At 44.5% G+C, this 27509-nt stretch overlaps 1 protein-coding gene and 2 non-coding genes across 4 annotated transcripts in view; 2 read left to right on the top strand and 1 right to left on the bottom strand.

Moving 5' to 3' along the window:
• The window catches only part of TAFA2 (TAFA chemokine like family member 2), a 526830-nt gene that overhangs the window by 223558 nt on the left and 275763 nt on the right, over positions 1-27509 (bottom strand). The gene's annotated exons all lie outside the window — the stretch shown is intronic.
• Positions 16325-16462, top strand: LOC119924992. Its single transcript, XR_005449665.1, has one exon. It is a non-coding gene; the product is annotated as a small nucleolar RNA SNORA7 (small nucleolar RNA).
• On the top strand, positions 21701-21838 carry LOC119925000. The gene has a single exon (XR_005449672.1). It is a non-coding gene; the product is annotated as a small nucleolar RNA SNORA7 (small nucleolar RNA).

Consider the following 27509-nt stretch of genomic DNA (forward strand, 5'->3'; position numbering starts at 1 on the left):
TTAACATTTTTGGGCCTCAATTACCTCATCTGTAAAATGGGGATTAAATCCTCCTCTCTCTGATTTTAGACTGTGAGCTCAGTGTGGTTCATGGGCCGCATGCAACCTGATTATCTTATACATAACCCAGTGCTTAGTATAGTGCTTGACACATATTAAGCACTTAATGAGTACCCTAAAAATGGCAGGAAAGATTAAATACCTCTTCCCCCTCCCTCTTAGAATATGAACCCCATATGGGATAAAGATTGTGTCCCATCTGCTTCTCCTAAATCTACCTCAGTGTTTACGACAGGGTGTGGCACAGGGTAAGCATTTAATAAATTCCACAGTTATAATTAGGAAAGTCAAGAGCAAGATAGAGTGAAGGAGGTTAGCCTTGGAGGATTAAATAGAGCAAGATGGGAAGTAAACAGGAAAAATTGCCAATAAATGTGACTGGAGAGATTTGATGAGCCTTGAAGTCAAGCATGAAGAGTCATGAGTTAGTTTTAAGTTTCCAGAGTCTTCATTTTATACTTCTACCTTCTTTTCTGCCTTCCATTCATTCAATTTCATTCAATCATATTTATTGAGTGCTTACTGTGTGCAGAACACTCTACTTAGCACTTGGGAGAGTACAAGCTGTGAGCCTTGGGCAAGTCACTCCACTTCTCTGTGCCTCAGTTACCCCATCAGTAAAATGGGGATTGAGACTATGAGCCCCACATGGGACAGGGACTGCGTCCAACCCAATTTGCTGTATCCACCCCAGAGCTTAGTACAGTGCCTTGAACATAATAAGCCCTTAAGTATTATTATTATTATTATTATTACAATATAACAATATAAAAAACACATTCCCTGCCCACAGTGAGCTTACAGCCTTCCCAGACTGAGAACCCTCCTTCCTCGCCTCCTCGTCCCCCTCTCCATCCCCCCTGTCTTGCCTCCTTCCCTTCTCCACAGCACCTGTATATATGTATATATGATTGTACATATTTATTACTCTATTAATTTTACTTATACATATCTATTCTATTGATTTTATTTTGTTAATATGTTTGGTTTTGTTCTCTGTCTCCCCCTTCTAGACTGTGAGCCCACTGTTGGGTAGGGACCATCTCTATATGTTGCCAACTTGTACTTCCCAAGCGCTTAGTACAGTGCTCTGCACACAGTAAGCGCTCAATAAACATGATTGATTGATTGATTACAGCCTAGAGTGGGGGAGATAAACATTAATATAAATAAACTACAGACATATACATAAGTACTTTGGGACTGGAAGGAGGGGAGAATAAAAGGAGCAAGTCAGAGTGACGCAGAAGGGAGTGGGAGAGGAGGAAAGGTGAGTTTAGTCAGGGAAGCCCTCTAAGAGGAGAAGTGCCTTCAGTAAGGCTTTGAAAGCAGGGGGGACTTCCAAAAATCTTCCAACAACAATTCTATTTGTACCGCAGTTATTATTGTGTTATTTCTTCTTTCTCCCCTGCCTGATATGCTTGAAGTTTTGCTCTTTTCTACATCTGCAATTTGGCTCCTCATGGTCCAAGCTGCCTCATCCTTAAGGTATTTCTGGAAATCGAGCCTATCATTAGTAAAAGTGATTGTGAGGCACTTTACAAGTCTCTATCGCTTCATAAATGCCAACTAACCCCAAGAATAATTCATGAGCTTGACCCCAAATGATAAAGGATCCACTTTTCTCATGGCCGCATTATTACCCTCCACCTCCGTGTCAGAGCTCTGTGTACAAATGTGGAATAAAAGCTTTACGGCAGTATATATTCCACATTACAAAGCATCGTGATTATGCTATAATAATTATAGGCAGTTCCTTTTGCTCCCATAAAACTACCCTTGCAAAGCTTTTATAAGGGTTTTCTCACCACCAAGCCCTGTATCCTACTTTAATTCTCATTTGCCTTAGTTTCTCTTCCTCTCGATTCAATTTATCACACAAACGCCCCATGAAACATGTCTAAATCTAGATTTCTGAGAATCAGAGTGGTCTAGTGTCAAGAATATGGAAGTCAGAGGACCTGGGTGCTAATCACAGCCCCATCACTTGCCTGCTGAGTGACCTTGGGCAAGTCACTTCACTGTACTGCACTTATCTCATCTGAAAAACGGGGATCAAATACCTTCATTCATTCATTCAATCGTATTTATGGAGCACTTACTGTGTACAGAGCACTCTACTGAGCACTTGGGAGGTACAATATAACAATAAAAAGACACCTTCCCTTCCCACAGCCAGCTTACAGTCTGTTCTCCCTCCAACTTAGACTGAGCCTTATGTGAGAGAGGGATGGTGCCAAATCTGATTGAATTGCATCTACCCCAGTGCTTAGAACAGTGCTTAATACATAGTGTGCACTTAAAAATACCACAATTATGATTATGATCATTATCATCATCATCATTTATTATTATTAATAATTATTATTATTGTTATTGTGTTATTTGTTAAGTGCTTACTATGTGCTAGTCACTGTACTAAGCACAGGGGTGGATACAAGCAAATAAGGTTGGACAAAGCCCCTGTCCCACGTGGGGCTCACAGTTTCGATCCCCATTTTACAAATGAGTAACTGAGGCCCAGAGAAGTGAAGTGACTTGCCTAAGGTTACATAGCAGACAAGTGGCAGAGCTGAGATTAGAACCCATGACCTTCTGATTCCCAGGCCAGTGCTCTATTCACTACATCTATGCCATCTCCTCTTTGAGTCCACTGCAGACTAGCCATAATTGCTTCCTCTTGAAATGATGCGAGGGGCAAGGAGGATGAGCAAAGGAGAGATGGGGGAGAGGGAGGGAAAGGATTAGTGAAGGGAACCTCACAACTTTCCCCCCACCCTCAACACTCCCTCCTCTGGAAGACAGAAACTGTAGGAAGGAGTAAATAATATAAAAACATAACAACTTAGAAGACAACATAAACATGGAAAATCCGCCCAATCCACTGACCTTTAGGGCCGTCATAAATTTTCAGAGGCAAGCTGCCGCTGCTTAAATCCAGATACAATTTAGCAATCCTTTCTCATTTCCTGCTATCAGCAGTTAATCAAAATCCCTTCCCTTTCTCTATAGGACTACGATTCAATATGTAGGAAATTTACTTTCTCGTATTGCGGTATTATTCACTGGTCCATCCCGTGTCTGACCGTGGTCCACAGCTGTAATTAATCTTTGTCCTAAATATACCAAAATGAATCACAAAAACATGCATTTTCCCATTACATTGGCCATCTCTTAGTATTAAATAAGTCTGAGATGAAAAGATTCCCTCAGTATTTAAATGCAAATATTGCCCAACCTTGATTCAAGCCAAATGAAATTGCACAGCACCTGATCATGTGCCCCCTGAACTGCTAGCCTTGGCCTACTGCTGTGAAATTGGTTACCTTTAATGTCTTTCTGGATTAAATACAGTGTATGAAAGCCATAAACTTTAAATCTAGTCAGAGGCTACACTTTTACTTCACTTGGTTTGCAATCTTTTGTGAAACTCCGGAAGAAGGATTATGTCTTGGACTTGCAGTCTTTGAAGTTGAAGTTGCAAAACTTGGAGAATCAATGCAAGAATCTATTTAAATCTTAGATAGGGGAGGGTGCTTCTGGACTTCACACTAGCCCATCCCTGAAAGGTCCTGCAGCATTTCAGAATGGCATTTAGCCTTTCTTTGATCAACCCATCAATCATATTTATTGTGCCCTTACTGTGTACACAGCACTGTACTAGAGAAGCATCATGGCCTAGTGGCAAGAGCATGGGAGTCAGAGGTCGTGGGTTCAGGCAAAAATTCCTCACTGTCGGCTTCAAGGCTCTCCATCACCTTGCCCCCTCCTACCTCACCTCCCTTCTTCCCTTCTCCAGCCCAGCCTGCACCCTTCGCTCCTTAGCCACTAACCTCCTCACTGGGCCTCGTTCTCGCCTGTCCCACCATCGACCCCCAGCCCACGTCCTTCCCCTGGCCTGGAATGCCCTCCCTCCGCACATCCACCAAGCTAGCTCTCTTCCTCCCTTCAAAGCCCTACTGAGAGGTCACCTCCTCCAGGAGGCCTTCCCAGACTGAGCCCCTCCTCCTTCTCCCCCTCCTCCCCCTTCCCATCCCCCCGCCTTACCTCCTTCCCCTCCCCACAGCACCTGTATATATATATGTTTGTACATATTTATTACTTTATTTTACTTGTACATATTTATTCTATTTATTTTATTTTGTTAATATGTTTTGTTTTGTTGTCTGTCTCCCCCTTCTAGACTGTGAGCCCACTGTTGGGTAGGGACCATCTCTACATGTTGCCAACTTGTACTGCCCAAGCGCTTAGTACAGTGCTCTGCACACAGTAAGCGCTCAATAAATACGATTGAATGAATGAATGAATAATCCCGTCCACCACTTGTCTGCTGTTTGACCTTGGGCAAGTCACTTAACCTCTCTGTGCCTCAGTTACCTCACCTGTAAAATGGGGATTAATACTGTAATCCCCACATGGGACAATCTGATTACTGTGTATCTACCCCAGCACTTAGAACAGTGCTTGGCACATAGTAAGAGCTTAGCAAATACTGTAAATATTATTATCATTACTATAAGCACTTGGGAGAATCCACTATAACAATATAACAGGCACATGCCTGCTCACAATGAGCCTATAGAGAGAGCTTTTGAAGAAATTTATGAGCTAAGTGATCTTTGAGAAATATTCTGAACCACAAAAAGCAATGTACAACTGACCCATCTTTTTTTATCAGGTATGCGTTTGCAAATTTCAAAAGAAATAGAGTGCAGAAGGAGTTAACCCAATGGCAGGAAGGTAGGGCAGATAATTCTGGTTTCCAATGTTTGCATTCTTCTTAAACCTGATCACTAAGCATAAATTCTCTGTTCATCATTTCCACCCCAATCGAAATGGGTTAAACTCACTGAATTCATTTTAATAATATTTCAAAGGAAAGGAAGGCATTTTCTAACCAAACCTGGTCCATTATAAGAGGTGTTAAAAGATGATTCAGAAAACCAAGCACCTAAAAACATACATGAATTTTCTTCTTAAAATATAAAATCCTAAATCATTTAAGCTCATTTTTATGTTTTTAGTGTGAGTTTATGATTTGGGCCAATGCCATGAGAGAGAAAGTCTGAGAGTTGGGATAAGTAAGTTGATATAATATTAATATGATACACATGAAGTGATGTTATTTTCCTCTCTATTGATATTCAGATTAGAAAAGCACTGGTTATAGGTGATGTCGTTTTTCTATATGCCACGGTCTTGGTGGCTTATTATTGGATGGAGGGGCTAAAGAAAATTAGTGACCGCAACAAACCCGTCAATCCCAGGAAATGGAGGCTACGCCTAAGTCTCTCTCATTTATTCCGGAATATGACCACAGTGCACTTTCAACACTCAATAACTTATAACCCCAAAATTCCTTTTAACACTCTTAAAGCGATTTAGTCCACACTTCTCCACTCCTCAAAAAGCTCTGATGGTTGCCCAACATTCTCTGCATCAAACAGAAACTCGTGACAATCCCATCAGAAACTCCCACCCCCATCATACCTCCCTAATCACCTACTTCAGCCCAGCCCACATGTTTTGTTCCTCTAAAGCCAACCTACTCTCCGTCCCTCAATCTCATCTATCCCTCCCTCAACCAATTGACCACATCCTTGCTCTGGCCTGGAACTCCTTTTCCCTTCTGTCTGAAAGACCACCGCTCCCTCTATTTTCAGGGCCTTTCTAAAATTATATTTCCTTCAAGGGGCTTCCCATGATTAAGCCCTCATTTTCCCACCCTATTCGTCATTCATTTGTTCAGTCGTATTTACTGCGCAATCACTGTGTGTGGAGCACTGCACTTAGCACTTGGGAGAGTACGATACAACAATAAGCAGATTCCCTGCCCACAGCAAGCTTAGATTCCAGAGAGGGAGTGAGACATTAATAGAAATAAATACATTACAGGTATGTACATGAGTTCTGTGGGGTTGGGATGGGAGATGAATAAAGAAACCAAATCAGAGCGACGCAAAAGGGAGTGGGAGAGGAGGAAAGAGGGGCTTTGTCAGGGAAGGTCTCCTGGAGGAGATGTGCTTTCAATAAGTCCCTCCCTTCATGTATCACCTTTGTACTTGGATCTTTACCCCTTGCGTACTTCGATAATAGGGGCAGCAGTGTGGCTTAGGGGAAAGAGCCCGGGCTTGGGAATCAGAGATCATGGGTTCTAATCCCAGATCCACCACTTGTCAGCTGTGTGACTTTGGGCAAGTCACTGCACTTTTCTGTGCCTCAGTTTCCTCATCTGGAAAATGGGGATTAAGACTGTGAGCCCCACGTGGGACAACCTGATCACCTTGTATCCTCCCCAGCGCTTAGAGCAGTGCCTTGCACATAGTAGGCACTTAACAAATGTCATCATTATTATCATTATTATTATAAAAATAATCATGGCACTTATTAAGCCCTTACTATGTGCTAGGCACTGCACTAAGTGTTGGTGTGGATAGAAGCAAATCGGGTTGGACATACTCCTTGTCCCATGTGGGGCTCACAGTCTCAATTCCCTTTTTACAGATGAGGGAACTGAAACACAGAGAAATGAAGTGACTTGCCCAGGGTCACAAAGCAGACAAGTGGTGGAGCTAGGATTAGAACTCATGACCTTCAGACTTCCAGGCCTGTGCTCTATTATGCCATGCTACTTCTCCAAGCCAAGTCCCCCAGCAGTTAGGCACATAGTCTTATATTCTGGCATTTCACTTTTTTGAAATCAATTTAAACATCTTGATTCTCTCCCCATCTAGACTTTAAGCTCCTTATGAGCAGTGATCAAGTCTTCCAACACTATAGTACTGTATTCTCCCAAGTGCTTAATACAGTGCTCTGCACAAAGTAAGTTCTCAAAGAATAGCAGTGATTAACTGACTGACAGACTGACGGTTGACCCTTCTGATACGACTTGAGAGGCCCCTAAACAGATGGAGAAATGTATTTTGAGGCTTAGCAAAAATAGGTAAAGGAAAATAAAGGATGCAGGAGTCCAAATTTAGGCTGATGTTCTTGCCATTTTAATCGAATGATTTTGCTGGGTGAGAAGTACTGTGGTCTAATGGATAGAGCACAGAACTGAGAGACAAAAGGACCTGGGTTCTAACCCTGAATACGCTACTTGTTTGCTGTGTAACCTTGGGCAAGTCTCTTCACTTCTGTCTGCCTCAGTTACCTCATGTGTAAAATGTAAATCCTGTAAAATTAGGACAGTGAGCCCCATGTTCCATATGGACTGTGTCCAATCTGACTAGCTTATAACAACCCTGGAACTTAGTACAGTGATTAGTACATATTAAGCACTTAGCAAATACCATAAAAAACAACCAGCTTTTATGCAGTTATGCCCAGTGTAGAGAGCGCCGGCCTGAGAGTCAAAGGATCTGGGTTCTAATCCTAGCTCTCCATTTGTGTGATATGTGATCTTAGCCAAGTCACTTAACTTCTTTGTGCCTCAGTTTCCTGATTTGTAAAATGGGGATAACTTGTAACTTGTGTCTTAGCACTTAGCACTAACTCTAGGTTAATACAGCGTTCTGCACAAAGTTCTCAAGGATTAGCAGTGATGAACTGACTGAAAGATTGATTGTTGACCCATCTGATATGGAAGTGTTTTGAAAGTCTAACCCTAGCACTTGGCACATTGGTTGGAACATAGTAAGTGCTTAACATGACATAGTGGATAGAGCGTGGGCCTGAGAGTCCGAAGGTCATGGGCTCTGCCACTTGTCTGCTGGGTGATCTTAGGCAAGTCACTTCACTTCTCTGGGCCTCAGGTACCTCATCTATAAAATGGGGATTGACACTGTGAGTCCCATAGGGGACAGGAACTGTGTCCAACCCGATTTGCTCATATCCACCCCAGTGCTTAGTACAGTGCCTGGCACATAGTAAGAGCTTAACAAATACCATAATTATTATTATTATTATTATTAACAATTAACCACAATTATCATTTTACAGGCTCTAAGATGGCAAATTCCCCTTATTTGAACAAAATCTTTGAAAAATAGAAAATCTGGTGGTCAGCAATTGAGTTTCACAAGCAAATCGAGCCTTCAAACAAACTCACCACCACAAGTCCTGATGGAAGCGCAGGAGAGAACTAAAGGATAAATACAATCTCCTAAAACTAGGTCAGTGCCTGACTTGATGTAGCTGAATAACTTAATCTTCCTTTGCCTCCGTTTCTCCTTTTGAAAAAACCATGATTAAACTCTAACCCTAAAGATTGGTGACCTCCCAGGGTCTTGAGGATTGCCAGACAAGGAAATGGGACATCAAAGAGGAAGGTAGAATTTTTTGAAAGTATTTTAAAAGTAGGACAGATTCCACTCAGACTTTAATGGTTAGAAAAGAGCAGTAGTTCCAGCCAGAGGACTAGAAACAGAGTGCTGTACTAAGCGATTGGGAGAGTACAATACAAAAGATTTAGCAGACACATTTTCTGCTCATAGACAGTTTACAGTCCACGGGGGAGAAAGACATTAGAGAAGCAGCGTAGCTCAGTGGAAAGAGCCCAGGCTTGGGAGTCAGAGGTCATTTGTTCTAATCCCGGCTCCACCACTTGTCAGCTGTGTGACTTTGGACAAGTCACATCACTTCTCTGTGCCTCAGTTGCCTCATATGTAAAATGGAGATTAAGACTGTGAGCCTCATGTGGGACAACCTGATTACCTTGTTTCCCCCCAGCACTTAGAACAGTGCTTGGCACATAGTAAGAGCTTAACAAATGCCATCATTATTATTATTATAAATAAATGATTTATAATACACAATTTATAGATATGTTCATAACTGTTATGGGGTGAGGATGGGGCAAAAATCTAATGTCCAAAGGTCACAGATCCAAGTGCATCCCCCTCCTCCCCCTCCCCATCCCCCCAACGTTACCTCCTTCCCCTCCCCATGGCACCTGCATATATGTATATATGCTTGTACATATTTATCACTCTATTTTATTTGTACATATTTATTCTATTTATTTTATTTTGTTAATATGTTTTGTTTTGTTGCCTGTCATCCCCTTCTAGACTATGAGCCCACTGTTGGGGAGGGACCGTCTCTATATGTTGCCAACTTGTATTTCCCAAGCACTCAGTACAGTGCTCTGCACACAGTAAGCGCGCAATAAATACAATTGAATGAATGATACAGAAAGGGGAAGAAGCCAGGGAAAAGAGGGTTTAATCAGGGAAGGCATCTTGGAGGAGACATAACTTTAATAATGCTTTGAAAGTTGCACGTATGCAGGGGGAGGGAGTTCCAAGCTATGGGGAGGACGTAGAGAAGGGGTCAGTGGTGAGATAGAGGAGACTGAGGCACAGTGAGTATTGTACATGCCCAAGCACTTAGTAGAATGTCCTGCACACAGTAATAATAATAATAATAATGATGGCATTTGTTAAGCGCTTACTATGTGCAAAGCACTGTTCTAGCCCAGTAAGCATTCAATAAACATGGTTGAATGAATTAATGAATGAACAGAGGAGCAAAGTTTGGGGGCTGGACTATAGTAGATCAGTGAGGTGAAGTAGGATGTGGCATGCTGATTGACAACTGATAAAGCTTAATAATCAATTAAGTTTAAAAAGTAGGACCTCAGAGCTGAATTCTTAAATATTAGCAAAACTCCCATCAGGGTAAGGATGAATTTGGGATGGAATATTCTTTTCAAGTTATTCCGAATAAGCGTAGCCCTAAGAGTACAATATAAACCCATGTATTATTATATCTTCCCTGCATAGAAAATGTTTTACATATCACAAAGCCTGGATATTTTAATTGATAGTGTGTGACATTATCCGGAAATCATTATTCAGGAATTGTCAAGAAATCATAGTGTCAAAATGATTAGAAATGTTTTAAGGGTCTTTTCCCAGAGATACAATCTGTTTCTCTGATAGAAATTCATTGAATGCAACAGCCCATCAGAAAACTTCACCAAGTCCCAATTCATCAAAAATCACCAGACTGAAATACTGTAATAATCCCAGAATCAAGGAAATAATTCATCTATCTATTTATGAGTTTATGAATGCCCTACCAAGCAGCCGATGTGCTGTGCCACATCAATTTCAAACTCCATCCAACGACTGAGCAATTCTGATTCTTGAAATTGTCTCATTTCCATTATAGGATTACTTAAGCTTAACAAGATCACTCTTTCTCGCTCTTTTAATTTGGGTAATCCCATACCAAATTCTTCAATATTGAAATCACATAGCAAAGAGGTGAAGAGACCAAAAGAAGTAATCAGGTGATCTCATTGATTAATACTGATTGTGAGCCAGAAGAAATATCCCCTCATTACATGAAGACTTTGAATCTAAAAAAATGACCACTCTGGTCTAAATTGATCCTCTTAATATTAAGGTTGGACTGCTGGGCACTGCTCACTAAACATTTCTTTCCAGAAAATTGTTACTAGTCCTAAAACACTGAATTAAACTTAATTCGGCTAAGTATATAACCCCTTTCTAATGAAGAATAAAGGGGTCAGATGACCAAGGCAAAGGAATGGTCTGGTGGATAGAGCACCAGCCTGGGAGTCATAAGGTCCTGGGTTCTAATCCCTTCTCCTCCACTTGTCTGCTGTGTAATCTTGGGTAAATCACTTCACTTCTCTGGGCCTCAGTTATCTCATCTGGAAAATGGAGATGAAGACTGTGAGCCCTATGCTGGACAGGGACTGTGTCCAACCCACTTTGTTTGTATCCACCCCAGTGCTTAGTAAGCACCTAACAAATACCACAATTATTATTATTATTATTATTATTATCATTATTATTATTTGGTCTACCCTCAGTTTGGGGGCATAGAGGCCACTGGTCAGCTTACCCTGGATCTCTCACTCATCCAATCCTGCCTGGATTACCGCATCAGCCTCCTTGCTGACCTCCCAGCCTCAATCAATCAATCAACCAATCATATTTATTGAGCGCTTACTGTGTGCAGAGCACTGTACTAAGTGCTTGGGAAGTACAAGTTGGCAACACATAGAGACGGTCCCTACCCAACAGTGGACTCACAGTCTAGAAGGGGGAGACAGAGAACAAAACATATTAACAAAATAAAATAGAATAGACATGTACAAGTAAAATAAATAAATAAATAGAGTAATAAATATGTGCAAACATATATACATATATACAGGTGCAGTGGGGAAGGGAAGGAGGTAAGGCGAGGGGGGTGGAGAGGGGGAGGAGGGGGAGAGGAAGGAGGGGGCTCAGTCTGGGAAGGCCTCCTGGAGGAGGTGAGCTCTCAGTAGGGCCTTGAAGGGAGGAAGAGAGCTAGCTTGGCGGATGGGCAGAGGAAGGGCATTCCAGGCCAGGGGGATGATGTGGGCCGGGGGATATCCCTAACGACTCCTCTGCCGCCCACCTTCTATCTCTCCTTGATGCTGCCAACCTCTTCCTCCACCCCACCTCACCCACTCACCAACTTGGTCATACCCTCAACCTCATCATCTCCTACCGCTGCACTGTGTCCACCCTCACCAACTCTGAAATCCCTCTCTCTGATCATAATCTTCTCACCTGCCTCCTCACTCACACTCCTTTCCCCTGTAAATCCGTATTACTCCCTCACAGAGATCTCCGCTCTCTTGACCCCACCCATCTTTCGGAGCGCCTCACACCCCGCCTCGCCGCCCTCTCCTCTCTACCCAGTCTTGATGATCAGATTACTGCTCTCAACTCTACCCTTTCTACTCAGCTAGACTCACTCGCTCCCCTTTCCCTTCGCCGCTCTCGTACCACTAACCCACAGCCCTGGATCACTGCCACCGTCCGCCTCCTTCGCTCTTAAGCTCGAGCTGCCGAATGCTGCTGGTGAAAGTCTAAACACCATGCCAACCTCGTTCACTTCAAGTTTATCCTTTCCTGCCTTAACTCAGCCCTCTCCTCTGCCAAACTATTTCTCCTCCCTTATTGACACCCATGCCCATCACCCCCGCCAGCTCTTCCGTACACTCAACTCCCTTCTCAGGCCTCCGGTTCCTCCACCTCCTCCTTCCCTCACCCCCAACGATCTGGCCTCCTACTTCATTAACAAAATTCAATCCATCAGGTCCGACCTCCTCAAAGTCTCTTCCCCCCTTTCTCCATCCCCCCGGCTCTCAACACTCTCTGCTACTCTCCCATCCTTCCCAGCGGTATCCTCAGAGGAACTCTCCTCCCTCCTCTCAAGTGCTACTCCGGCCACCTGTGCTTCTGACCCCATTCCCTCTCATCTTATGAAATCTCTCGCTCCATCCCTTCTCCCCTCCTTAACTTCCATCTTCAACCGCTCACTCTCCACTGGTTCCTTCCCCTCTTCCTTCAAACATGCCCATGTCTCTCCCATCCTAAAAAAACCCTCTCTTGACCCCACCTCACCTTCTAGTTATCGTCCCATATCCCTCCTACTATTCCTTTCCAAACTCCTTGAACGAGTTGTCTACATGTGCTGCCTAGAATTCCTCAACAACAACTCTCTCCTCGACCCCCTCCAGTCTGGCTTCCGTCCCCTACATTCCACGGAAACTGCCCTCTCAAAGGTCACCAATGACCTCCTGCTTGCCAAATCCAACGGCTCATATTCTGTCCTAATCCTCCTCGACCTCTCAGCTGCCTTTGACACTGTGGACCACCCCCTTCTTCTCAACACACTATCTGACCTTGGCTTCACAGACTCCGTCCTCTCCTGGTTCTCCTCTTACCTCTCCGGTTGTTCTTTCTCAGTCTCTTTTGCAGGCTCCTCCTCCCCCTCCCATTCTCTCACTGTGGGGGTTCCCCAAGGTTCAGTGCTTGGTCCCCTTCTGTCCTCGATCTACACGCACTCCCTTGGTGACCTCATTCGCTCCCACGGCTTCAACTATCATCTCTACGCTGATGACACCCAGATCTACATCTCTGCCCCTGCTCTCTCCCCCTCTCTCCAGGCTCGCATCTCCTCCTGCCTTCAGGACATCTCCATTTGGATGTCTGCCCGCCACCTAAAGCTCAACATGTTGAAGACTGAACTCCTTGTCTTCCCTCCCAAACCTTGTCCTCTGCCTGACTTTCCCATCTCTGTTGACGGCACTACCATCCTTCCCATCTCACAAGCTCGCAACCTTGGTGTCATCCTCTACTCCGCTCTCTCATTCACCCCTCACATCCAAGCCGTGACCAAAACCTGCCGGTCTCAGCTCCACAACATTGCCAAGATCCGCCCTTTCCTCTCCATCCCAACCGCTACCCTGCTCATTCAAGCTCTCATCCTATCCCATCTGGACTACTGCATCAGCCTTCTCTCTGATCTCCCATCCTCGTGTCTCTCTCCACTTCAATCCATACTTCATGCTGCTTCCCGGATTATCTTTGTCCCTGGGCTTCAAGGTTCTTCATCACCTCGCCCCCTCCTACCTCACCTCCCTTCTCTCCTTCTACAGCCCAGTCCGCACCCTCCGCTCCTCCAGCACTAATCTCCTCACCGTACCTCACTCTCGCCTGTCCCACCATCGACCCCCGGCCCACGTCATCCCCCGGGCCTGGAATGCCCTCCCTCTGACCATCCGCCAAGCTAGCTCTCTTCCTCCCTTCAAGGCCCGGCTGAGAGCTCACCTCCTCCAGGAGGCCTTCCCAGACTGAGCCCCTTCCTTCCTCTCCCCCTCGCCCCCCTCTCCATCCCCCCCATCTTACCTCCTTCCCTTCCCCACAGCACCTGTATATATGTATATATGTTTGTACATATTTATTACTCTATTTATTTATTGATTTATTTTATTTGTACATATCTATTCTATTTATTTTATTTTGTTAGTATGTTTGGTTTTGTTCTCTGTCTCCCCCTTTTAGACTGTGAGCCCACTGTTGCGTAGGGACTGTCTCTATATGTTGCCAATTTGTACTTCCCAAGCGCTTAGTACAGTGCTCTGCACATAGTAAGCGCTCAATAAATATGATTGATGATGATGATGACAGGCGAGAACGAGGCACGGTGAGATTAGCAACAGAGGAGTGGAGGGTGCGGGCTGGGTTGTAGAAGGAGAGAAGGGAGGTGAGGTAGGAGGGGGCAAGGTGATGGACAGCCTTGAAGCCCTTGGGTGAGGAGTTTCTGCCTGATGCACAGACTGATTGGTAGCCACTGGAGATTTTTGAGGAGGGGAGTAACATGCCCAGAGCTTTTCTGGACAAAGACAATCTGGGCAGCGGCGTGAAGTATGGATTGAAGTGGGGAGAGACAAGAGGATGGGAGATCGGAGAAGAGGCTGATACAGTAGTCCAGATGGGATAGGTTGGGAGCTTGAACGAGCAGGGTAGCGGTTTGGATGGGGAGGAAAGGGCGGATCTTGGCAATGTTGCGGAGCTGAAACTGGAAGGTTTTGGTGATGGCTTGGATGTCAGGGGTGAACGAGAAAGCGGAGTCGAGGATGACACCAAGGTTGCGGCCTTCTGTGTCTCCCCACTCCAGTCCATTCTTCACTCTGCTGCTTGGATTACCTTTCTACAGAAACGTTCAGGGCATGTCACCCTCCCCCCTTCAAAAATCTCCGGTGGTTGCCTATCAACTTCCATATTGAACAAAAACTCCTCACTATTGGCTTCAAAGCTCACCAACGCCTGGCCCCCTCCTACCTCACCTCCCTTCTCTCCTTCTACATCCCAGACCCACACACTCCGCTCCATTTTCATTTCATTTTTCATTTAATCGTATTTATTGAGCGCTTACTGTGTGCAGAGCACTGTACTAAGCGCTTGGGAAGTACAAGTTGAGCGCTTACTGTGTGCGGAGCGCCGTACCGGCAGCTTGGGAAAGGGCAGCGGGGCCTAGTGGATGGAACCCGGGCTTGGGGGTCAGAAAGACCTGGATTCTAATCCCCGATCCGCCACTTTTAATAATAATAATAATGATGGTATTTGTTAAGCGCACGCTGGGCTTCAAGGCTGTCCATCACCTCGCCCCCTCCTACCTCACCTCCCTTCTCTCCTTCTACAGCCCACCCCGCACCCTCCGCTCCTCTGCCACTAATCTCCTCACCGTACCTCGTTCTCGCCTGTCCCGCCATCGACCCCCGGCCCACGTCATCCCCCGGGCCTGGAATGCCCTCCCTCTGCCCATCCGCCAAGCTAGCTCTCTTCCTCCCTTCAAGGCCCTACTGAAAGCTCACCTCCTCCAGAAGGCCTTCCCACACTGAGCCCCTTCCTTCCTCTCCCCCTCGTCCCCCTCTCCATTCCCCCATCTTACCTCCTTCCCTTCCCCACAGCACCTGTATATATGTACATATGTTTGTACATATTTATTACTCTATTTATTTATTTTACTTGTACATATCTATTCTATCTATCTTATTTTGTCCCTGGTACTAGCCTTCTCAATGTGCCTCGATCTCACCTGCCCCTCCATCAACCCTTGTCCCACGTCCTATCTCTGGCCTGGAATGCCCTCCTTCCTCAATTCCGCCAAATTAGCAAAATTCCCCCCTTCAAAGCCCTACTCAAAGATTGCTTCCTCCAGGAGGCCTTTCCAGATGAACCCCCACTTTTCCTCTGCTCCCCCTCCCCTCCCCATTGCCCCAACTCGCTCCCTTTGCTCTACCCCATCCTTGCCCCACAGCACTTGTGTATATATGTACATATTTATAGTTATAATTCTATTTATTTTAATTAATGATATGCATATATCCATAATTCTATTTATTTATAATGATGCTACTGATGCCTGTTTACTTGTTTTGATGTCTGTCTCCCCCCTTCTAGACTGTGAGCCCGTTGTGGGCTCACAAATTGTCTCTATTTGCTGCTGAACTGTACTTCCCAAACACTTCATACAGTGCTCTGCACACAGTGAGTGCTCAATAAATATTGACTGAATGAATGACCTTCTCTGTGCCTTGGTTACTTCATCTGTAAAATGGGGATTGAGACTGTGAGCCCCACGTGGAACAGGGACAGGGACTGTGTCCCACCTGATATGCTTGTATTCTCCCGAGTGCTTAGTACAGTGCCTGACACATAGGAAGTGCTTAACAAATGCCACAATTATTATTATTATTACCATTATTATTATTATTATTATTATTGGAAAAGCAGAGGAATAAGTTACCTGGAAAAGATAAGAAATAGAAAGAGCTAGATTCCCGTTAAGGTCCAAAATGTGAATCCCATGAATTACACTACTAAATATAAAATTCAAGCTCAGAAAACTATTGGTTTCTGGATTCCTTTTGGGGAAAATCAGGCAAACATGGTCTCTGTCTGTCCACATAGAGGGGATGAAGGCACACCTCAGGCTGGGATTTGGGAGAGAATCTTTTTTTATGTACCTCTCAGGGTCTCACCTGGAGAGCTTCCAGTACTCTACCAGTCATGACTATGGGAGGGAGAGTCAAGCAGAGGCCTACCCATTCCATTCCTAGCTTGTGCAGTGACTAGCGATTGGCAGAAAATCTGCTACAAGTAAAAATTCACCCATGCTGGGCAGCAGCGGCATGGGAGAGAGTCGAGGGTGAAGACTCAAGTTTACTGCACGGAAGAAGGCAGTGGTAAACCACTTTTGTATTTTTACCAAGAAAACTATGGATACACTACCAGAATGATTACAAATGGAGGTGGGGCAATCTGGAAGAGATGCGTCCATGGCGTCACTATCAGTCGGACATGACTTGACAGCATAAGACAACAACAATTTTTTTATGGTATTTGTTAAGTTCTTAAGTAGATACAAGCTAATCAGGTTGAACACAGTCGATGTCCCATGTGGGGCTCACTGTCTCAATCCCCATTTTGCAGATGAGGTAACTGAGGCACAAGGAGTGAAGTTGCTTGCCCAAGGTCACTCAGTGGGCAACTGGTGGAGCCGGGAATAGAACCCAGGTCCTTCTGACTCTCAGGCCCGAGCTTATCCACTACGTCATGTTGATCCATCATCGTCATCATCATACATCAACAGGGTATTTGTTAAGTGTTTCCTACATGCCAAGACTTTATTGAGCACTGGAGAAGATACAAGATAAGCAGGACACAGTCCCTGTCTCCCTTGGTGCTCTTAATCCCGGCTCTGCCACATATCTGCTGTGTGACCTTGGGAAAGTCATTTTGCTTCTCTGGGCCTCAGTTATGCCATCCGTAAAATGGGGACTGAGGCTGTGAGCCCCATTTGGGACAGGGGCTGAGTCCAACCTGATCATCTTGTAGCTACTCTAGCGCTTAGAACAGTGAGCAGTGCATAGTAAATGCTAACAAACGCCACAATTACTATTATCTAAATAGGACAGAGAACAGGTATTGAATCCCAATTTTACAGATGAGGAAACTGAGGCACAGTGTTGTTAAGTGACTTGCCTTAAGTCACCCAGCAGGCAAATAGCAGTGGGACAAGACCCAGGTCCTCTGACTGCCCTAGGCCATGATGCTTCTCCATTTCTCCTCCTTTCCCCAGGTGTCATCTGAATTTAACCAAGGCAGGTTGAAAGGGAGAGCTGGTGACTCCTCTGCCGCCCGCCTTCTAACTCTCCTTAACGCTGCCAACCTCTTGCTCCACCCCACCTCGCCCACTCACCAACTTGGTCATACCCTCGACCTCATCATCTCCTACCGCTGCACTGTGTCCAACCTCACCAACTCTGAAATCCCTCTCTCTGATCATAATTTTCTCACCTGCCTCCTCACTCACACTCCTTTCCCTTGTAAATCCATATTACTCCCTCACAGAGATCTCTGCTCTCTTGACCCCATCCATCTTTCTGAGCACCTCACACTCCACCTCGCTCCCTCTCCTCTCTACCCAATCTTGCTGATCAGATTGCTGCTCTCAACTCTACCCTTTCTACTCAGCTAGACTCACTCGCTCCCCTTTCCCTTCGCCGCTCTCGTACCACTAACCCACAGCCCTGGATCACTGCCACTGTCCACCTCCTTAGCTCTTATGCTCGAGCTGCCGAAAGCTGCTGGCGAAAGTCTAAACACCATGCCAACCTGGTTCATTTCAAGTGTATCCTTTCCTGCCTTAACTCAGCCCTCTCCTCTGCCAGACAAAACTACTTCTCCGCCCGTATTGACACCCATGCCCATCGCCCCCGCCAGCTCTTCCATACATTCAACTCCCTTCTCAGGCCCCCGGTTCCTCCCCCTCCTCCTTCCCTCACCCCCAACATCTGGTCTCCTACTTCATTGATAAAATTAAATCCCTCAGGTCTGACTTCCTCAAAGTCACTCCCCCCCCCTCCAACCCCCCAGCTCTCAACACTCTCTGCTACTTTCCCATCCTTCCCAGCAGTATCCTCAGAGGAGCTCTCCTCCCTTCTTTCAAGTGCTGCTCCAGCCACCTGTGCTTCTGACCCCATTCCCTCTCATCTTATGAAATCTCTCGCTCCGTCCCTTCTCCCCTCCTTAACTTCCATCTTCAACCGCTCACTCTCCACTGGTTCCTTCCCCTCTGCCTTCAAACATGCCCATGTCTCGCCCATCCTAAAAAAACCCTCTCTTGACCCCACCTCACCTTCTACCATTCCTCTCCAAACTCCTTGAACAAGTCGTCTACATGCACTGCCTCGAACTCCTCAACACCAACTCTCTCTTCGACCCCCTCCAGTCTGGCTTCCATCCCCTACATTCCACAGAAACTACCTTCTCAAAGGTCACCAATGACCTCCTGCTTGCCAAATCCAACAGCTCATACTCTGTCCTAATCCTCCTCGACCTCTCAGCCGCCTTCGACACTGTGGACCACCCCCTTCCCCTCAACACGCTGTCCAACCTTGGCTTCACAGACTCCGTCCTCTCCTGGTTCTCCTCTTATCTCTCTGGTTGTTCATTCTCAGTCTCTTTTGTGGGCTCCTCCTCCCCCTCCCATCCCCTTACTGTGGGGGTTCCCCAAGGTTCAGTTCTTGGTCCCCTTCTGTTCTCTATCTACACTCACTCCCTTGGTGAACTCATTCGCTCCCACGGCTTCAACTATCATCTCTACGCTGATGACGCCCAAATCTACATCTCTGCCCCTGCTCTCTCTCCCTCCCTCCAGGCTCGCATCTCCTCCTGCCTTCAGGACATCTCCATCTGGATGTCTGCCCGCCACCTAAAACTCAACATGTCCAAGACTGAACTCCTTGTCTTCCTTCCCAACCCCTGCCCTCTCCCTGACTTTCCCATCACTGTTGACGGCACTACCATCCTTCCCGTCTCACAAGCCCGCAACCTTGGTGTCATCCTCGACTCCGCTCTCTCGCTCACCCCTCACATCCAAGTCGTCACCAAAACCTGCCGGTCTCAGCTCCGCAACATTGCCAAGATCCGCCCTTTCCTCTCCATCCAAACCGCTACCCTGATCGCTCAAGCTCTCATCCTATCCCGTCTGGACTACTGTATCAGCCTCCTCTCCGATCTCCCATCCTCTTGTCTCTCCCCACTTCAATCCATACTTCACGCCGCTGCCCGGATTGTCTTTGTCCAGAAACGCTCTGGGTATGTTACTCCCCTCCTCAAAAATCTTCAGTGGCTACCAATCAACCTACACATCAGGCAAAAACTCCTCACCCTCGGCTCCAAGGCTCTCCATTGCCACGCCCCTTCCTACCTCACCTTCCTTCTCTCCTTCTACAGCCCAGCCCGCACCCTCCGCTCCTCTGACACTAATCTCCACACTGTGCCTCGTTCTCGCCTGTCCCCCCGTCGACCCCCGGCCCACGTCATCTCCCGGGCCTGGAATGCCCTCCCTCTGCCCATCCACCAAGCTAGCTCTCTTCCTCCCTTCAAGGCCCTACTGAGAGCTCACCTCCTCCAGGAGGCCTTCCCAGACTAAGCCCCCTCCTTCCTCTCCCCTTCTCCCCCTCTCCATCCCCCCGCCTAACCTCCTTCCTTTCCCCACAGCACCTATATATATGTATATATGTTTGTACATATTTATTACTCTATTTATTTATCTTCCTTGTACATATCTATTCTATTTATTTTATTTTGTTAATATGTTTGGTTTTGTTCTCTGTCTCCCCCTTCTAGACTGTGAGCTCACTGTTGGGTAGGGACCGTCTCTATATGTTGCCAACTTGTACTTCCCAAGTGCTTAGTACAGTGCTCTGCACACAGTAAGTGCTCAATAAATATGATTGATTGATTGATTGATTGATTGATTGAACAATAGCATTGGCAATGGAATTGGGATTTGGGAGGGGATTAGAGTGTGAGTGTTTGTCTTCTTCTTGAGATCTCTTTTTGACCTTGGTTCAGACACAAAGCCTCTAGGACATCTGTTTTCCCATCTCTAAATTGGGTTGTTTGCTCTATTTGACCACTTTAGGTATTACTTTAGAATGCCATTGAAATCTTAGTATAAGCACAGTACTGAATTCAATAAAAAATATGAAATAGTATGCCAAAATGCCCAATAAATGTATATGAAAAATATTCCAATCAGTCAATAATATTTACTGAAACTGAACATTTATTATATACTGAGCACTGTACTAAACACTTTGAAGACTATATCAATAACAGGCAAAATATCTCTCTTCAAGGATCTAACCAATCAATCAATCAGTGATATTTATTGAGAGCTTACTACATGCAAAACACTTCCCTAAGCGCTTGGGAGAATACAACAGAACTGTTGTTCTGTTCTGCATCCATAGTGAGCTTACAGTCTTATAATTTGATTGGGGAAATACAGACACTAAACTAAAGGGCAAATGGATCAGCACTGCAAGGACTTATCTTTAGAGACACAGGCAATCCATGTCTCCCCACACTTCAAGAACCCCCAGTGGTTGCCCATCCACCTCCACATCAAGCAGAAACTCCTTACCATCAGCATGAAAACCCTCAATCACCTTGCTCTCTCCTGCCTCAGTTTACTGCTCTCCTACTATAACCCAGCCCGCACACTTCCCTCCTCCGCTGCCAAGTTGCTCACAGTGCCTTCTCTATCTTAACACCAACCCTTTTCCCACATCCTCTCTCTGTCCTGGAACCCCCACCCCTCCCATCTGTGCGAGTCCACCTTATCAAGGTCATATCTCCTCCATGAGGCCTTCCCTGATTAAGACTTCTTTTCCCCGACTCCCTCTCCCCTCTCTGTTGACTAGGCACTGGTTCTGCACTTGTTAAGCATTTAATATTCCCTCTACAGCCCTTACGTACGTATCTGTAATTTCTTTGTTTATATTAATGTCTGTCTCCCCTTCTAGACTGTAAGTTCCTTCTACAACTCTGTTGTGCTGTACCCTCTCTAGCATTTAGTACAGTGCTCTGCACATAGTAAGTGCTCAATAAATGCTGCTTGATTTACAAACAGAAGAAAATAGGGAGTATCTGAGAGTTAGGACACATTGATATGTATGGAGAGGGACTCATTGTGAGAGACACCACTGAATGAAATAAAAGACATAAATACATTTGTGTAGGTAGTACAGTGACGCAGCCTGGCCTAGTAGAAGTAGTGTGGGCTGGGATTCAAGAAGCCTGAGTACTAGCCAAGCTCTGACCCTTGTCTGCTGTGTGAACTTGTACAAGTACTTTAACCTTTCTGGGACTCAGTTTCCTCATTTGTAAAACGGGGATACAGATACCTGCCTCTCTTTACCTTACAGAGAAGTTATGCGGAAAAGAGGTCATTGATGCAAAAATGCTTTGGTTAAATAAAAATACTATGCAAACTTAAGATATTACTATAACTGTATGATATTGTGTGTCCCTAAGCACGTAGGCCCCTCTCAGGATGGCATCTGGAGAGTTTCCAGTACTCTACCAGTCTCAGTTATGGGAGAGAGGGTCAACCAGAGGCATACCCATTCCATTCTTAGCTTGGCCAGTGGCTAGTGAGTGGAAGGCAATCTGCTACAAGTCAAAACTCACCTGTACTGGGCAGCAGCAACATGGGACAGTGTCCAGAGCAGAGGCTCAAGCTTACTGTGCAGAAGAATGCAACGGAAAACCACTTCTGTATTTTTACCAAGAAAACTCTAAGGATCATCTACCAGAACGATTTCAGATGGAGGTGGGGGCGTTCTGGGAGAATGTGTCCAAGTTGTCGCTATGGGTCAGAAATGACTCAACAGCATAAGACAAGCATTTGGGTACTTGTCCCACCTCCACTCACACCACAGTTATAAATACACATCCTTATACTTGCTTGCTTCCCTAATTATTTTAGTACCTGTCTCCCCTGCTAAATTTTAAGCTTCTTGAGGGCAATAATCGTGTTTATGTAGTCTATTGTACACTCTCAAGCTCTCAGTACACACTCTGCACAGAGTGCTCAATAACTATTATTGATTTATGACTTAGGAAATTCATCTGTAAAAAAAGTTACAGAGCTGATTCAGGGAATGATAAATTGGTAAACTTCCCATATATAATCTGAGAAAGTAGAAGAGATCAGTTTATATTCCAATACTGAAGAAAGGAGATACAACTAAATGCGACAATTATTACAGTTTCTTCGCTCTCTCATGCCAGCAAGGTACTGCTAAAAGTTATACAGTGTCAAATGGAGACCTACATGGAACACGAATTGCCCAGTGTTCAAGCAGGATTCCGGAAAGGACACGGGACAAGAGATATTATTGCTGATGTCTGCTGGATAATTAAAAGGACATGAGACTATCAAAAGGAAGTCAGCATGTGTATTATTGATTATAGTAAGGCCTTGACTGCATGGATCACGAGAAACTCTGGAGCACATTAAGGAAAATGGGCACGCCGGACCATTTAATTGCATTAATACGGAGCCTGAATGACAAATAGGAGGCTACAATAAAAACAAAGTATGTAGAAACGGATTGGTTTCCCTTTAGTAAGGGAGAAAGACAGGATGTATTTTATCTCCCTATCTGTCCATCCTTTATGTCAAATAGCTAGTTAGAGAAGCCAGATTGGATGAAGACAAACAAGGAGTAAAGATTGGAGGAAGGAATATAAACATCCTTCATTATGCTGATGATACAACCCTACTAGCAGAAAGTGAAGAAGACTTGAAGGTCTTATTATTAAAAGTTAAGGAACTGGGCAAAAAGATGGGCCTATATTTGAATGTCAAGAAAACAAAGATCATGACAATTGGAAGTTTTCACACATTTGTAGTGGACAGAGAGAAGATTGAAATAGTTGACAATTTTTCTCTCCTGAGATCGATAATCAATAATAAACGAAATAGTAGCCAAGAAATACGCAGAAGATTAATGCTAGGAAGACTTGCTATGGAGAGTCTGGAAAAAAGTCATGAAACGTGCTGACATAACTACTGCCACAAAAATACAAATTGTCAACTCTATGGGGTTTCCAGTGACAATGTATGGATCTGAAAGTTGGACAGTGAAAAAACAGGACAGAAAGAACATCGATTCTTTTGAAATGTGGTGTTGGAGAAGGCTTTTGCGAATACCATGGACTGTCCGAAAGACAAACAAATGGATTTTAGAGCAAATTAAACCAAAGTGGTCTTTGGAAGGCCAAATGACTTGACTTCGATTAGTATATTTTGGATACATAATCAGGAGGAATAATTCTCTGGAGAAGACACTAATGCTAGGAAAAGTCCAGGGAAAACATGGAGGAGGCAGACCAGCAGCTAGATGGACAGAGACCATAACAATGATAACGGAAAAACCATTCGAAAGGTTGCAGATTATGGCAGAGGACAGGATGTTCTGGAGAAAATATATCCATGGAGTCGCTATGAATCAGAAATGACTCAACGGCACTTAATAATAATAATAATGAAGTGAAATTGATAAGTTCAGAATAGATGAGCATTTTGAGAAACACAACCTACTGGGAGGAGACAATGAAGTGTCAGAAAGAAAAAAGAAAACTTCAAGAAAATGTTGGATTTCTTTTAAGGGGTCAACAAGCATAGATGGTGGCATTTATTAAGTGCTTACTATGTGCAAAGCACTGTTCTAAGCTCTGGGGGTTACAAGGTGATCAGGTTGTCCCCGTTTTACAGATGAGGTAACTGAGGCACAGAGAAGTTAAGTGACTTGCCCAAAGTCACACAGCTGAAAATTGTGGAGCCGGGATCTTCGGGGGAAGCAGTAGATATAAGACATTTTGATTTTCAGAAGGCCTTGGACACGAATCCACGTCAAGGACTTATCAAAAATTAAATAATCTTGAGAATAGAGGGAATGATCTGCCAAGGATGGAAATTAGAAAAAAAAATATAGGAAACAAAGATGGATGAGCTTAAAATCATTAGTCTGGGAAGATAATGGTGAGATAATATCGAGAAGATATGTTTTAAGACTGCAAAATCATGAAAGGTGTGGACAGATGGTGGACTCTTGATGGTGATAGGTTTTAATCAATCAATCAGTCAATCTTATTTATTGAGTGCTTACTGTGTGCAGAGCACGGTACTAAGCGCTTGGGAAGTACAACTTGGCAACATATAGAGACAATCCCTACCCAACAGTGGGCTCACAGTCTAAAAGGGGGAGACAGAGAACAAAACCAAACATACTAACAAAATAAAATAAATAGAATAGATAGGTACAAATAAAATAAATAAATAAATAGAGTAATAAATATGTACACACATATATACATATATACAGCTGCTGTGGGGAAGGGAAGGAGGTAAGATGGGGGGATGGAGAGGGGGATGAGGGGGAGAGGGAGGAAGGGGCTCAGTCTGGGAAGGCCTCCTGGAGGAGGTGAGCTCTCAGTAGGGCCTTAAAAATACACACATGAAATCAATTCTACACACAGCAGGTGGGAAGCATATGGAATGTGTTACCACAAGAAGTTATGCAGGCTGAAAATATCAGTCGGTTTAAGGAAGCATTTAAATCAATTCATGGACAAGCAGTTGAGAATGAGTTGCTTTGACACCAAACACTTATGGGAGTCTAAGACCACGGGTAACAACACTTATTCGTCCTTTCATTCATTCTATCATAATTATTGAGTGCTTACTATGTGTGGAGCACTGTACTAAGTGTTTGGAAAGTACAATTTGGCAATAAAGAGAGACAATCCCTGCCCACACCAAGCTTACAGTCTAGAAGGGGGGAACAGACATCAAGTAAGCAGGCAACAATATAAATAAATAGAATTATAGATATATACACATCAAAACAAGAAAATAGGCATCAATATAAATAGAATTATAGATATGTACATATATACACACAAGTGCTGTGAGGTTGGGGGGGTGGAGAAAAGTGAGTGAGTCGGGGTGACGCGGAAGGGACGGGGAGCTGAGAAGAGGGTGGTTTAGTCTGGGAAGGCCTCTTGGAGGAAGTGAGCCTTCAGTAGGGCTTTGAAGGGGGGAAGTCTGATTGTTGGGCAGATTTGAGGAGCGAGAGTGTTCCAGGCCAGAGATAGGACATAGACCAGGGGCGGATGGCAGGACAGGCAAGATCGAGCCCCAGTGAGACTGTTAGCACCGAAGAATCAGAGTGTGAGGACTTGGATGTAGAAGGAGAGAAGGGAAGTGAGGTAAGAAGGAATAAGGATGGCCCATGTTGTTTTGGATTCTTATTGCTTCTTAATCTTACTATTCTCTCACCACTTCTGCTTAAAAGGAACCAATCCTTGCCCAAAGGCCATGGGCCTGGTTGGCCTATCTGTTCTCTCTAGACTGTAAATTTGTCTCTAGATTGGAAGCTTGTAATGGGGAGAGAGCGCGTCTACTAATTCTGTTGCACTGTAGCCCTCCCTATTGCTTAGTTCAGTGCCCTGCACAGACTCGGCACTCAATAAATACTATCAATTGATTGCTGAAATTGTCTCCCAAAAGTTATCTGCAATGATACCTTGTCCAAGGTGGCCCTTCTCTGATTTCTTGAGCCTGTCAGTCAATTAACGTATCAGCTCCGATGATACATGAAGCTCTTACTGAAGGCACATCTCCTCTAAGAGGCTTTCCCCGACTAAGCCCTCCCTTCCTCTTCTACCACTCAACTTCTGCATTGCCCTGAAATGCTCCTTCTATTCATCCCCCCTCCCAGCCCCACAGTATTTATGTACATATCTGTCATTTCTTTATTTATTTATATTAATGGCTCTCTCCCCCTCTAGACTGTAAGCTCATTTTGGGCAGGGAATGTGTCTGTTTTATCCAAGGGCTTAGTACAGTGCTCTGCACACAGTAAGCCTTCAATAAATACTGAATAAATAAATTTCTACCCACAAAGAGCTTACAGTCTAGAGGGGAAGACAGACATTAGAATAAATTACTTGTACTTCCCAAGCGCTTAGTACAGTGCTCTGCACACAGTAAGCACTCAATAAATACGATTGAATGAATGAATGAATGAAATTACAGATAGGGGAAAATATTGTGAGGCTGGGAGTGGGAGTCTTCTAGACTGTGAGCCCACTGTTGGGTAGGGGCTGTCTCTATGTGTTGCCAACTTGTACTTCCCAAGCGCTTAGTACAGTGCTCTGCACACAGTAAGCACTCAATAAATACAATTGATTGATTGATTGATTGAGTAGTGTTTTCAAGATGAGTCACGCTCTATCAGAGTACAAAACTCCAATCCTTCGGTTGGCTTTCAAATCAAGCCCTCGGCATGCTACATCAGTTAAGTTCCAGAAGTTATCAATCAATCAATCAATCAATCAGTTATCCACCCCCATTTGAATTATTTTTTTATTTTCAAACTGCATCACAAGCTCACCTGATACAGCTCTGAGAGGTGAATTAGAAAATATATTCTCTTCTATGTTCAGTGACTTAGGATAAAATTCAGCAGTGTGGCTTAGTGGAAAGAGCCTGGGCTTGGGAGTCAGAGGTCGTGGATTCTAATCCCAGCTCTGCCACTTGTCACTCAGCTGTGTGACCTTGGGCAAGTCATTTAATTTCTCTGTGCCTCAGTTACCTCATCTGTAAAATGGGGATGAAGACTGCCTCATGTGGGACAAACTGATTACTTGTATCTACCCCAGCACTTAGAACAGTGTTTGGCACATAGCACTTAACAAACACCAACGTTGTTATTATTATTACTGTTCAAAGGGAAGAGGAGATTGTGAAATTCCTGCTTCATTTTTGTGACATAGTCAGGCCGTTCGATCACTCAGTCTCTAAGTTATGCCAAATTACCCAGTTTGAACTTGGTAGATGTAGCTTTGGTTTCTCCATCAGAAAATGAAAACAAAAGCACTTTTCTTTTCTACATGCCCCAGGGGAGGCATAAGGGCTAATAGATTAATGCCCATAATGCATTTTTAATTTTTCAATTGAAAGAGATGTAAAATACAAAGTCCTATATAAAGCATTCGAAGTCGTAGGTTTTGCTCTGTTTTTAGGCAGAAGGTAGGGAAAAGGTTCTTTTGCTTATCATTTACCTGCTTTTTTTCCTCACTCTATTGTTCACCAAAGAGGATATTTGCTAGTGGGGGTTGAAGTATGAAAAAAATACTTGCTTCCCCCTCTTGAGGATAACTCTTCGCCCAGCATATACTCTTCATTTTTTCCAAACTCACTTTTAAACTGTATTTCACTCTCACCTCTCCCTCCACCTCCTCCCTCATGTTCTTCCCCGAGCCTGGAACTCCCTAACC

This window comes from Tachyglossus aculeatus, chromosome 2 (assembly GCF_015852505.1).
Source record: "Tachyglossus aculeatus isolate mTacAcu1 chromosome 2, mTacAcu1.pri, whole genome shotgun sequence".
Lineage (NCBI taxonomy): Eukaryota > Metazoa > Chordata > Mammalia > Monotremata > Tachyglossidae > Tachyglossus > Tachyglossus aculeatus.